We start from the raw sequence: 12,560 nt of genomic DNA, 5'->3' as shown, positions 1-12,560 counted from the left end.
ACTCAGGGATACAGGAAGTAGTGTAATAAGCACTAGCATCCAAACTAAAAGGATAAAAGCTTTGATCTGAATTTTGCACATGAGACAGCTGAAGTTGGGGGTAAAATGACAGCTGAAATTTGGGGTCCAAAGTCATACAATGGGATTCCAGGATTCCAAAGCAGAGCTGTTTCCTCCAAGACAGTGACTCTGTAACTAGCTGGTCATGTCATTAGGAAATCCTTCCTTGGGGCAAATCAAAATTTACTTGTAACATTTATTCTCTGATCCTATTTCTGCCCTCTAGGGCCTCACTGAGCAAACTTTTCTCCATGTACCCCATCTCTACCCCAGTCTCTTTTATATCTTATGCAGTTTACCGTCAGAAGTGGCTTTGTTCCTAAGGAAATCTCTCCATCTCCAAGGTGGGGATGAGGACGGGGATAAGCAGAGGAAGACTTAACAAGGAGTCAACATTTGCAAAGTCTCGTAAAAGACTGAATAGGTATTTGCTAAAAGGAGTGCACAGGGGAATTCCAGGCTGAGGAAATAGACTGTGGCTTTCTTATATTTGCCTGCTCTGAATGCTTTTCTTCATTAAAATATTAACTCTTCTTTAGTTATCATCACAGGTAGTTGTTGTAGATCCATTATATTGGATATTTGATTTCCTAAAAGGATACTGTAGATAGAAGAGAATGTCTTTTTTCTTGCAAATGTTGTCAGTTATTAGAAAGAAAAAGATACTCGAACTACAAATTCTGTTCTCTGAAAGCCCATAGGACTTCTAGATGGAGCCTATATCTGTTTTAATAAAAAAAAAAATCAACGAGGTATTATGATAACCTGACGAAGTCACACACATACACACATAGGTACTTCGCTAAGGGATAGAATTCATGCTTTTATACTTGGAAAGCATTATTTGTTTGAAATGTTTAATGCATTTGTCAAGCGAATTAAAGAAGTTTGAGTATTTTCTGAAATGTAAAATATCTCCATATTGTGAAACCTTGCAATTGTCCCACTGCCAAATTTAACACCTTAAGTGTGAGTAGTCTTTCATATTACAAAAGGTGAGGTTGAAAATAAAGATATAAAATAAATTCACATTGGTAATTTCATTACTTTTACCTTGTATATATGCTTATGGGCTTGTGATCTATTGTTTTATTCCCAGATCACAGTGAGAATAGTTTTCTACCAATGAGAAAGGACTGTGATTCATCCATATTCCCTAAAGAATAGATCTAGTCATTGTTTCTGGAAAGGGCTGAATTAAAAGCAAGTTGGGGAATTCTTTGGTAGCCTAGTGGTTAAAGACAGCATTGTCACTGCTGTGGCTGAGGTTTGATCCCTGGCCCAGGAACCTCCCCATGCCATAAGCACAGCCAAATAAAAGATAAATTTAAATTAAAAATAAGTAAATAAAAAAAGTAACCCTCAAAAAAAAAATTGGGAGACATTGCCTAGAGGTAGAGTATGCCTCAATGTAAAGAAATACTTTAATCATTAGAACTATCTAGTAGTACACCAATTTCATTTTGTCTTCTCTGGGATATTTGTTTAAGTGTCATGAGATTATAAGTTTCCTTAGATAAAGTATGTCATTCACCTTTTTTTTTTAAATTACTCTATGAATTTTATTACATTTATAATTGTACAATGATCATCACAACCAAATTTTACAGCATTTCCATCCCAAACCCTCAGTGCATCCCCCTACCTCCCAACCTGTCTCATTTGGAAACCATAAGTTTTCAAAGTCTGTGAGTCAGTGTCTGTTCTCCCAAGAAGTTTAATTGTGTCTTTTTTTTAAGATTCCACATGTAAGTGATAGCATATGATGTTGGTATCTCCCTGTCTGACTTCACTTAGCATGATAATTTCTAAGTCCATCCATGTTGATGCAAATGCCATTATTTCTTTTCTTTTTTAATGGCTGAGTAATATTCCATTATGTATATGTACCACATCTTCTTTATCCACTCCTCTGTTGATGAACATGTAGGTTGTTTACATGTCTTGGCTATTGTATATAGTGCTGCAGTGAACATTGGTGTCATTCACCTTTATATTCTTTTTTTTTTTTTTTTTTTGCCTTTTGTCTTTTTAAAGGCCACACCCACAGCATGTGGAGGTTCCCAGGCTACGGGTCTAATCGCAGCTGTAGCCACTTGCCTAGGCCAGAGCCACAGCAACACCAGATCCGAGCCACGTCTGCGACCTACACCACAGCTCATGGCAACACCGGATCCTTAACCTACTGAGCAAGGCTAGGGATCGAACCTGCAACCTCATGATTCCTAGTTGGATTCTTTTCTGCTGTGCCACGATGGGAACTCATCACCTTTATATTCTTACTCCCTCTATCCCCACCAGCCTGGTGCCTGACACACATCAGATAAACATGCAGTATATTGAAATGTCTGTGAAATAAGGTGTACTCTGAAGTAATGTAATTAGGCAGAAGTTGATTACCATTTGACAAGCACCTTATGGCGAAGCACACCAAGGCCGCCTCCATCATGGTGTGGGGAGAATGCTGGCCATGAGGCTTGAGTTCAAGTTTAGGCTCTATCATTTATTGGTTTAATCATGAGTAAACCACTTTTCTATGCTTTGGTTTGTTAATGAGATTGCATATCCACTCATCTACTCAAGTACACTGTAATCCTCCCCTCTCCCTCCTGTATCATCAGTTTTCCTCTTTGCTGGATTATTTCCAATGCCATAGAAACATGCTGCTATTTCTATCTTAAAAATACCATCTCTTGGGAGTTCCCCTCGTGGTTCAGTGGAAATGAATCTGACTAGTATCCATGAGGATGTGGGTTCTATCCCTGGCCTTGCTCAGTAGGTTAAGGATCCAGCGTTTCCATCAGCGGTGGTATAGGTTGCAGATGCGGCTTGGACTCTGTTGCTGTGGCTGCGGTGTAGGCAGGCTGGCAGCTGCGGCTCTGATTCGACCCCTAGCCTGGGAACTTCCATATGCTGTGGGTGTGGCCCTAAAAAAGAAAGCAAAAAACAAACAAAAACCATCTTTTAACTCCAGCAGCTTTTGCTTCATTCTTCTGTTCTTGTGATAGAAAGGAACCTTTCTTCCCATTGTCTTTTAAACTCATTCCAGTCAGGCTTTCATCTCCATCATTCCGCAGAAGCAACTCTTGCTGAGCTTTCTGGTAACAGCAACTTTCACACTATTAATACAGCAGTCAGTTTTTTGTTTTCATTATCAAGGCCTCAGCACAATCGGTCACTTCCTCCTGGAAATGGTATCTTCCCTTTGCCTCCCAAGAATTCCACATTCTCCTGCTTTTTCCCCTCTCTCATTGGTTGTTCCTTTTCAGGCTCCTTTGCTGAAACTTTATTCTGTTCTGCACCTTTTGCATTGGAGATCACCAGGGTTTACTTCTTGGTCCTTACTGTTTTCTCACTCTTAGTAATTTCATCAACGCTCGTGGTTTTAAATGCCGTCTAAGTGAAGACAATTCTCAAATTTTATCTCGACCCAGACTTCTTTCCTTAACTTCTGACTCATATATCTCACTGCCTAGTCAGCATCTCCACTTGGATGTTAAATAGATAGCTAGGAGTTCCCATCGTGGCACAGTGGTTAACGAATCCGACTAGGAACCATGAGGTTGCGGGTTCGATCCCTGCCCTTGCTCAGTGGGTTAATGATCCAGCGTTGCCGTGAGCTGTGGTGTAGGTTGCAGACGCAGCTCACATCCCGCGTTGCTGTGGCTCTGGCGTAGGCCGGTGGCTACAGCTCCGACTGGACCCCTAGCCTGGGAATCTCCATATGCTACGGGAGCGGCCCAAGAAATAGCAAAATGACCTAAATAAATAAATAGATAGCTAAACTTAACATTTGCAAAACTGAATTCAAATTCTGCTCTATTTTTTCTCTTTTCAGTAAGTAGCATCTCTATCCTTTTAGTTTCATAGGCCAAAAATGTTAACATCTTCCTTGGCACTGTCTATCTTTGCTATCCACATGCCACATCAAGGAGTCCCTTCTACTTTCAAATTATATACAGAATCCATTTCTCACTACCTCCAATGCTATAACTGTTGCAAGATTCTCTTACAGGGAGACACAGAGGCTTTTTGCCAGGAAGCAGTATTTATTCGTGCCAGCACTGACTCAGCGGATTCATATCCAAAGGCTGAGCCTCGAACTCAGTGGGGCGCTGTCTTATATACCTTCCTGTTATTTTTTTCTTTTACACTTTGGTCCCTTTGTCCCCCTTATAAGGCAACATACATTCTGTAAATTCTGGTTGGATGGTTTATGCTACAAAGTTGCAGATGGATGCGGATTATGTCATACTGCCCCAAAGTTGCACATGCATGCTCACATACTGATCATGTAGGTTGCCTTCCCTTTGTTCTGGGAGGGCCCCTACCACATAACCACCGGCCAAGATGCAGTCATCCTTTGCCTAGGTTAATGTAATAATGTTCTAACTCATTTCCCTGCTTCTAACCTTGCCAACCTACAGTCTTTTCTAATCAAAATAGCCAGAATGCCTTCCCAGCCCTCTTAAGAGTAAAAGCTAAAGTCCTTACAAAGACTGTTAAGGTCCTAAAATATCCGGTCCTGCCCCTTTCTCCTTTGCCTTTCTTCATCTCTTATCATTTCCCTCATCACAGTGGTCTTTTTGCTACGCTTTATAAACAGTCCAAGCAGACCCCGTCCCTGGACTTGACACAGATTGTTCCCTCTGATTAGACCACTCTTCTTCCAGATATATTCTTTCAGGTAACACCTGTCTTAACACTGCTATAAAATTGAAACCTTCCCTCAGCACTTCCTGTCACCCTTATTTGTTTATTTTTCCATAGTATTTTATATTTTATAAATTACTATATCATTCTAATATTATGTTCTAAATGACTATATAACTTATTTTACTTATATAAGCCAATCGTATATTGTCTCTCTCCTGCTAAAATGTAAACCATATGAGAATAGCAGCTTTAACCTGTCTTGTTCACTGCTGAATTTTCAGTACCTCAGATACTCTTTGGCACATATGAAGCACTCTGTATTTTGTTGAAGGAAGGAAAGAGTTGAATGTAAACAAACAAACAAAAAAATGATGTCTTAGTTTCAATTATCTGGGAACTATGGTAAGGATCTAATGAGAGAATGGATTCGACAGTCCTTGGTAAGTCATGGAAAAACAATCAAATTAAGATATTGCTATTGATGGAGTTCCCGTCATGGTTCAGTGATTAATGAATCCGACTAGGAACCATGAGGTTGCGGGTTCGGTCCCTGCCCTTGCTCAGTGGGTTAACGATCTGGCGTTGCTGTGAGCTGTGGTGTAGGTTGCAGACGCGGCTTGGATCTTGTGTTGCTGTGGCTCTGGCATAGGCCAGTGGCTACAGCTCTGATTCGACCCCTAGCCTGGGAACCTGCATATGCTGCGGGAGCGGCCCAAGAAATAGCAAAAAGACAAAAAAAAAAAAAAAAAAAAGATATTGCTATTGATATTATGCCTTGCAGACTTTCTGAAATTTTGCTGTGTGATCATTGAGTAAAGACTGGTCTTATGAAGTCTTACCTCCATTTAGTCAGACTCTCGAGATTATATTTTCTTCCAAAGTTCATTTGACGATCAGTGTTCATTTATATTTCTTTTCAACTCAATACAGCTCTTTGCTTATGCTGTAGCACAATGCTACTTTAATTTTGTGATCTGTTTCTGCATATACTTTGTGTATTATGTGTCCTACTGGCCGTTTCATGTGTACTTGTGTGCACATATGTGTGAATGAGTATATGTGCATGCTGTGTGTGCTCTGCTCTCTAACCGGGCTCTCTGAGCCATCAGTCAGATCAGTAACAAGGATGTTGCTTTTATGTGAGGGTCTAAGATCAGCCAGGAGCTTTAGACAAGACAGATGATGGGGGTTAGAGGCATCGAGGAAGCATAGATGGATATTGTAGATATGATGATAGATATTAGGTTTTTTTTTGCTTGTTTTCTGTTTGAGAGGCTTGGAAATTGCAGCACAGTGGCAGCTTGTTCAACCCGAGTCTCTGTCTACTTTTACTGCCATCAGCTGGGGAAAGAAGAGAGTCAGGGAAATGGATTAAAATGCATATTTTCCCAGAGTGTTGTGGAAAATTGAGCTTTTATTTTGTTTTTAGCCCTCAGAAGAAGCAGTTGATGATCCTAGACTCTGCCAACCACTGCGCCTTGTTAGAATAGGGAACAATCCATTTCTTGACTATTCATAGCAAAGTTATGTTTGTCATACATCTAGTATGAGGATAAATGGGTAATTATATCTGTGAAACTTCATGCATTTTTTTTTTTTTTGGTCCTTTTAGGGCCACACCCAAGGTATATGAAGGTTCCCACACTAGGAGTTGAATCAGGAGCTGTAGCCGCCAGCCTAGACAACATGTAGGGTATGTAGGTTGCCAGATCCAAGCCTCGTCTGCGAGCTTACATACACCACAGCTTATGGCAATGCCAGATCCTTTAACCCACGGAGTGAGGCCAGGGATTGAACCTGCATCATCATGGATGCTAGTCAGATTCATTTCCATTGAGCCATGATGCGAACTCCTCTCCAAGCAATTTGTACAGTTAAAACATGTTGAAAGGAAATTGTCACAAGAAGAAGCTCCATCGCTAAGTATCCCTCTTCCACAACCATCAGGGCAGGAATTCTGCAGGGTTGGGCTATGAAGCCCGATCGAGTTTGGGGTTTAGGTGTTTGGAGAGAAAGGGGAAAGAGTTGTTAACTATTTAAAGAGAGGGTGCCTGTAGAGGCTCTTAAGGAAAGAGATATGCATCTGAAAGTGAGAAAATTTACATTAAGAACTTAAGGATCACAGGGCTATATCCTAGTTGGGTAGCTAGCCAATTCTTAGAGAAAAAAGATAGTGAAGAATATGAAAATACGGTTTTCAAGGTGGTATCTCTGGGAATAGCTCACGTATGATGCTGAAGGAAGTGCAACATAATTTCATAGCCCAGATACTAAACGCTAGTCCTCATTATATCAAACTGTGTACATGTGATCCCCAGTTAGGTAAAAATGTGCTAGGAAAAAAATAGAAGATGACCAAATGTTAAATAGCCTTTTCTCTAATTGGTGGGATTAGGGGTTTGAAATCTTCTTTTTAAATTCTTTTTTTTTTTTTTGGTCTTTTTAGGGCCACACTCGCGGCATATGGAAGTTCCCAGGCTGGGGATCAAGTCGGAGCTATAGCCACCGGCCTACACCACAGCCACAGCAATGCCAGCTCTGAGCTGAGTCTACACTGCAGCTCACAGCAACATCGGATCCTTAACCCACTGAGTGAGGCCAGGGACCGAACCTGCATCCTCATGAATACTAGTAAGATTCATTTCCTCTGAGCCATGATGGGAACTCCATGTCCTTTTTAAATTCTTTGTAGTCATTTCCACTCTTTACAATAAGAGTATGTTATTTCTATAATCAAAATTGCATTTTAAAATATTTAAAAGGCCTGCTTTTACCCATGAAGATGTAGTTATTATATTAATAGCTACTGTTATTTTACAAGTACCACATACCTGGGGACTGTGCAAACAGCTTTATCAGTATTTTGTCATTTAATTTTCACAACAAGTCCATGTAGTATAGTGTTATTCCCATTTAAAAATGAAATAATTTATTCATCTAGAGATATAACTTATTCATAGAGATCAAATAACATTTTATGTCATGTAGCTAGCAGATGGCACATCAGGAATTGAATCTAGGAAGCTTAACTCTGGCAATTCCTATGCATATTTCCACTATGTTACAGTATTCTGGTCTGTACATATATTGAGACAAAGAAGCCTCTCTGCCTTGGATCTACTTTAGGTCTATCACACATAAGATCTGCTTGGTGCTTCTAGCCTATTTTAACTGCAAAAAAAACCTTAATGTAAATAGGCATTCAGATACTCTAATAAGAAGTATTTTGGGAGTTCCCGTCGTGGCGCAGTGGTTAACGAATCCGACTAGGAACCATGAGGTTGCGGGTTCGGTCCCTGCCCTTGCTCAGTGCGTTAACGATCCGGCGTTGCCGTGAGCTGTGGTGTAGGTTGCAGACGCAGCTCGGATTCCGCGTTGCTATGGCTCTGGCGTAGGCCGGGGGCTACAGCTCCGATTCAACCCCTAGCCTGGGAACCTCCATATGCCGCGGGAGCGGCCCAAGAAATAGCAACAACAACAACAACAAAAAGACAAAAGACAAAAAAAAAAAAAAAAGAAATATTTTGTAAGCTGGTGCAACTACTATGGAGAACAGTATGGAGGTACCTTAGAAAACTATACATAGAACTACAATATGACCCAGAAATCCCACTCTTGGTTGTATATCCAGACAAAACTTTCCTTGAAAAAGACACATGCACCTGCATGTTCATTGCAGCACTATTCACAATAGCCAAGACATGGAAACAACCCAAATGTCCATCAACAGATGATTGGATTAGGATGATGTGGTATATAGACACAATGGAATACTACTCAGCCATAAAAAAGAAAAGAATGCCATTTGCAGCAAAATGGATGGAACTAGAGACTCATACTGAGTGCAATGTCAGAAAGAGAAAGGCAAATACCATAGGATATCACGTATATCTGGAATCTAATATATAGCACAAATGAACCTTTCCACAGAAAAGAAAATCATGGACTTGGAGAATAGACTTGTGGTTGCCAAGGGGGAGGGGGATGGAGGGGGATGGATTGGGAGCTTGGGGTTAATAGATGTAGACTATTGCCTTTGGAATGGATTAGCAATGAGATCCTGCTGTGCAGCACTGGAAACGATGTCTAGTCACTTATGATGGAGCATGAGAATGTGAGAAAAAAGAATGTATTCGTGTATGTGTAACTGGGTTACCATGCTGTACAGTAGAAAACTGACAGAACACTGTAAACCAGCTATAATGGAAAAAAATAAAAATCATTATATTAAAAAAAAGAAATATTTTGCTTTTCTTAGATTTTTTTTCTTTTCTTTTCAGGGCCATACTTGCAGCATATGGAAGTTCCCATGCTAGAAGTGGAATCGGAGCAGTAGCTGCAGGCATACACCACAGCAACAGCAATGCACGGGATCTGAACCACAGTGGAGCTGTATTTGTGACCTACACAACAGCTTATGACAGCAGAGATCCTCAGCCCACGGAGTGAGACCAGGGATTGAACCTGCATCCTCATGGATACTAGTTCAGTTTGCAACCCACTGAGCCACAAATGGAAACTCCCTTTGCTTAGAATTCTTACGAAAATGCAACTCATGAAGAAGATAAACTGAAGAACTGAATTCAAATATACATATAAAGTTTTGTTTTTGACCAAAAAATCTGAATAACACTGCAAAATTCTTTGTTATGACATTAATGAACTTTTGCTTTTTTTTTTTTTTTTTTTTTGGTCTTTTTGCCTTTTCTAGGGCCTCTTCCACGACATATGGAGATTCCCAGGCTAGGGGTCTAATCAGAGCTGTAGCCACAGCAACGCAGGATCTGAGCTGCACCTGCAACCTACACCACAGCTCACTGCAATGCTTAACCCACTGAGCAAGGCCAGGGATTGAACCCACAACCTCATGGTTCCTAGTCGGATTCGTTAACCACTGTGCCACGATGGGAACTCCAGCTTTTGCTTTTTAAGTCACTGTCTCCTGGAGCTAGATTTTTTTAGTCTCTATGACTGTTTTTAGGAACACTTTCATAGAAGCAGGAAATGACATTTTTTCTTTAGTTAGTGCAACCCATGTAGGAAAGATGCTTTTTGGGACGTTCAGCAAGAGTAGTAATGCAGGTCAAGAGTATAGCTTTGGTGTAGAATTTCCTTCTGTAACTTCTCTAGCGAGGGGTTTTAGGTTTGTAAAATACCTGATAAAGGCCAGTCTGGTAGATGATCTGGACATCCTTGAGTCCCTTTCTCGTTCCCCTCCCATCTTATTCCCCTTCCTAGGGTCTTACAGCTATACTAAAAAGAACTCACAGTTTGCAAAAGCAGCCCTTCTGTTTTAGGACCACCACTCTTTGTAACTTTTCCTGAGGTTAAGTGGGAATAAGTCTTCTGGTAGCTTCTTTTTGGCCCTACAAGTGATTAAAAGAACAATTTCAATAGATCTGAAATGACAATCTATTTTTGTTGTGTGTGATGACTGAAGTGAGCCCTCCATATGCTTTATATCATGGTTGTGGGTAGTACTTTTTAGAGTACTTTTACTTTTCAAAGTGCTTTCTTTGAAAAATATAGAATGTAGAGTACATTATATTTTGTCTTACCTCATGTGAGAAGGAAGCTGCGATAGTTAAAATACACACACACACATAAACCCTAGTCCTTACAAGTTAGATCGTATTATTCCCATTTTACAGGTGAGAAAACAAGGTGAATAACTTCAGTCACTCAACCAGAAAGTGACTGTATTGGCTTTGAGAACTCAGAATTCCTAAAGGATGAATGTCTGGGCTTTGTCTGCTCTTTCACTGTAATACACTGAATGTCAGGTCAAATGGATTATCTGTGGTAAAGAGAAGGCGAGATCACAGAATTTATTTTGGAGCTGGAATCAGTCTTGTAGTCTTTTGGTTTTGTTTCTACTTGCTTGTATAGTCTACTGGATGTCACTGGCTTAAAAGTGTAAATTTAGCTCATTTTCCCCAAAGGGTTTGCAGACAGTGATTCCTGTTTGTTCCTTTGATTTAAAACTGAGCTATCCCTCTAGTTTGACGTGATTCCATTCTAGGATTTCCAGTCTCCTTGTTTTTAAGACATAGCTTAGGAGTTTCCTGGTGGTGTCATGGTTAAGGATTTGGTGTTGTCACTGCTGTGGCTCAGGTACAGTCTCAGGCCTGGGGGATCTTCCACATGTTGTGGGTGCTGCTAAAAAAAGACGTAGTATAAAACCCAATTTTTTTCTTAAGCCTGGTCAGTTCTGATGGAGCCCAATGCTAAAATAAGAAAATATGGTCATTTCCCCAAAGGATTCGGGAGAGTAGTTAGGTACAAGAATACCTAGCCTCATCTTCTAATGGACAGTATTTTTGCTAGATATTATTAATAAGTCACATTTGGGTGATAAATGAGACAGTTCAGGAATAACAGTAAAAAACAAAGGCCATCATTTTCAAATGCATCCTAAACTCCAAACTCCAAAGAGATGATTTAAGTACATGTCAAAGCCCAGACCTTCAGTCCCTAAAGGCACAGAAACAAATCACAGTTCCTTCCTGGATCCTCTTTCCCATCAGTCTCACCTGTCCACACTTCAGACCTTTCTGAATTCTCAGATTTCACACTGATGTCCGACTCTGGCTCCACTCATCCAAAGCTTTCCATTTTGTTCAGTTTAAATCCCTATGAGGCAACTGCCATCAGAAGGCTAGGAACTGTGAGCTCACACAGGGCTGTGGGGGAGGGGTGAGCTGGCCTGTGGGGACTCCCATCTCTAGGAGCTGGTCACTCAGCTTCAAACAAATCTGCATCACACTGGGGGTTTCTACCCCTTTTTCTATGTCAATGATCCCCATTTGTCCCCAGGGCCTGAGGTTTCAGGTCCTGGTGAGCCATTCTCATTTATCTTCCTTTTGTTTTCAAGCTGCTTTCTCCTTAACTATCAACAATTATCATTTATTCTGTACCTTTTAGTTCGGTGGTGAAGGCTGAAGCTTTGCTAGCCTTTCAGTTCTGTCATTCAGGCTTTTTCTGAAGAACAGGGCCTCAAACATCAGTTTCTTGATCTGTCTCAGGGTGGCTGAGATAATCAGAGTTGGAGGGAGTTTCTGAGTCCAAATTTCTCCTTGAATTTTCTTTGGTGGAAAAAGTTATTTTCCAATGGTTCTGAATCTCATTTCTTAAAACCTCTTTGAGAATCTTTCTGTCTTCGGAAAAATGCGTACAATTTTAGGGGCTCAGAGACCTGATAATAATGAATGTGCCTCTCCAAATTAGGAACGTTGCCTACTCTCATGTCCTTCTGGAATCATATGACTTCTGATATAATGTGAAAGATAAGTGAATGTGGCTTTTGAGAAGCAATATACTGATTTCCTCTCACTTTCCCATGATTTCCATGAGCATTTTCAGCCTCGTTTATTTAAAATTATGAGATCACTGTGCCTTATGGGAAAGACATACTGGATTTCCATTTGCTATTATATATATTTTTACAGCTTCAGCACGAACACTGTTATTTCATAATCTTTTTAGGGGATGTGAAGCTCTGCAATTCCCTATCCATTGTGTGTGGCAGTAAGGTGACCTCTGGTGGACTTTTGTGGTAGTTTCTGGGACATTCTGAATTAAGGAGCCATCATTGCTGGCAGAGGGACAGACCACTGAAATTAGAGCAGCTACTCAGCTACCTGATACTTGAATTTCACTTGGATGCATAGCCATTTTCAAAGCCTCAGCTTGGAGAGCTGAGGAAGGACAGTGGGAGAGTGACTTGAAGTCATAATGGACCTTGTAGGCAAAGTGAGGAAGGTACATTTGAATGAAACAAGATTCGTTGCTCGTTAAAAGGGGCTTCAGGAGACTTTGAGTAACCTGGAACTAACATTTCTCTA

At 40.5% G+C, this 12,560-nt stretch overlaps 1 protein-coding gene across 1 annotated transcript in view; it reads right to left on the bottom strand.

The window, feature by feature from the left end:
- Window positions 1-11,473, bottom strand: part of USP44 (ubiquitin specific peptidase 44) — a 46,793-nt gene extending 35,320 nt beyond the window's left edge. Inside the window, exons 1-2 of the mRNA XM_084957568.1 lie at window positions 11,250-11,473; window positions 9,985-10,082 (exon numbers count right to left, since the gene is read on the bottom strand). The gene's annotated coding sequence lies outside the window, so the exon portion shown is untranslated. The remainder of the gene's footprint in view (window positions 1-9,984; window positions 10,083-11,249) is intronic.
- Window positions 11,474-12,560: the final 1,087 nt, after the last annotated feature.

Source organism: Sus scrofa, chromosome 5 (assembly GCF_054392235.1).
Source record: "Sus scrofa isolate SSC_HxYL_T2T_F1_AM1 chromosome 5, Sscrofa_HxYL_maternal_Yorkshire_Landrace_v2.0, whole genome shotgun sequence".
Lineage (NCBI taxonomy): Eukaryota > Metazoa > Chordata > Mammalia > Artiodactyla > Suidae > Sus > Sus scrofa.
This window is presented reverse-complemented; position numbering and strand designations above follow the sequence as displayed.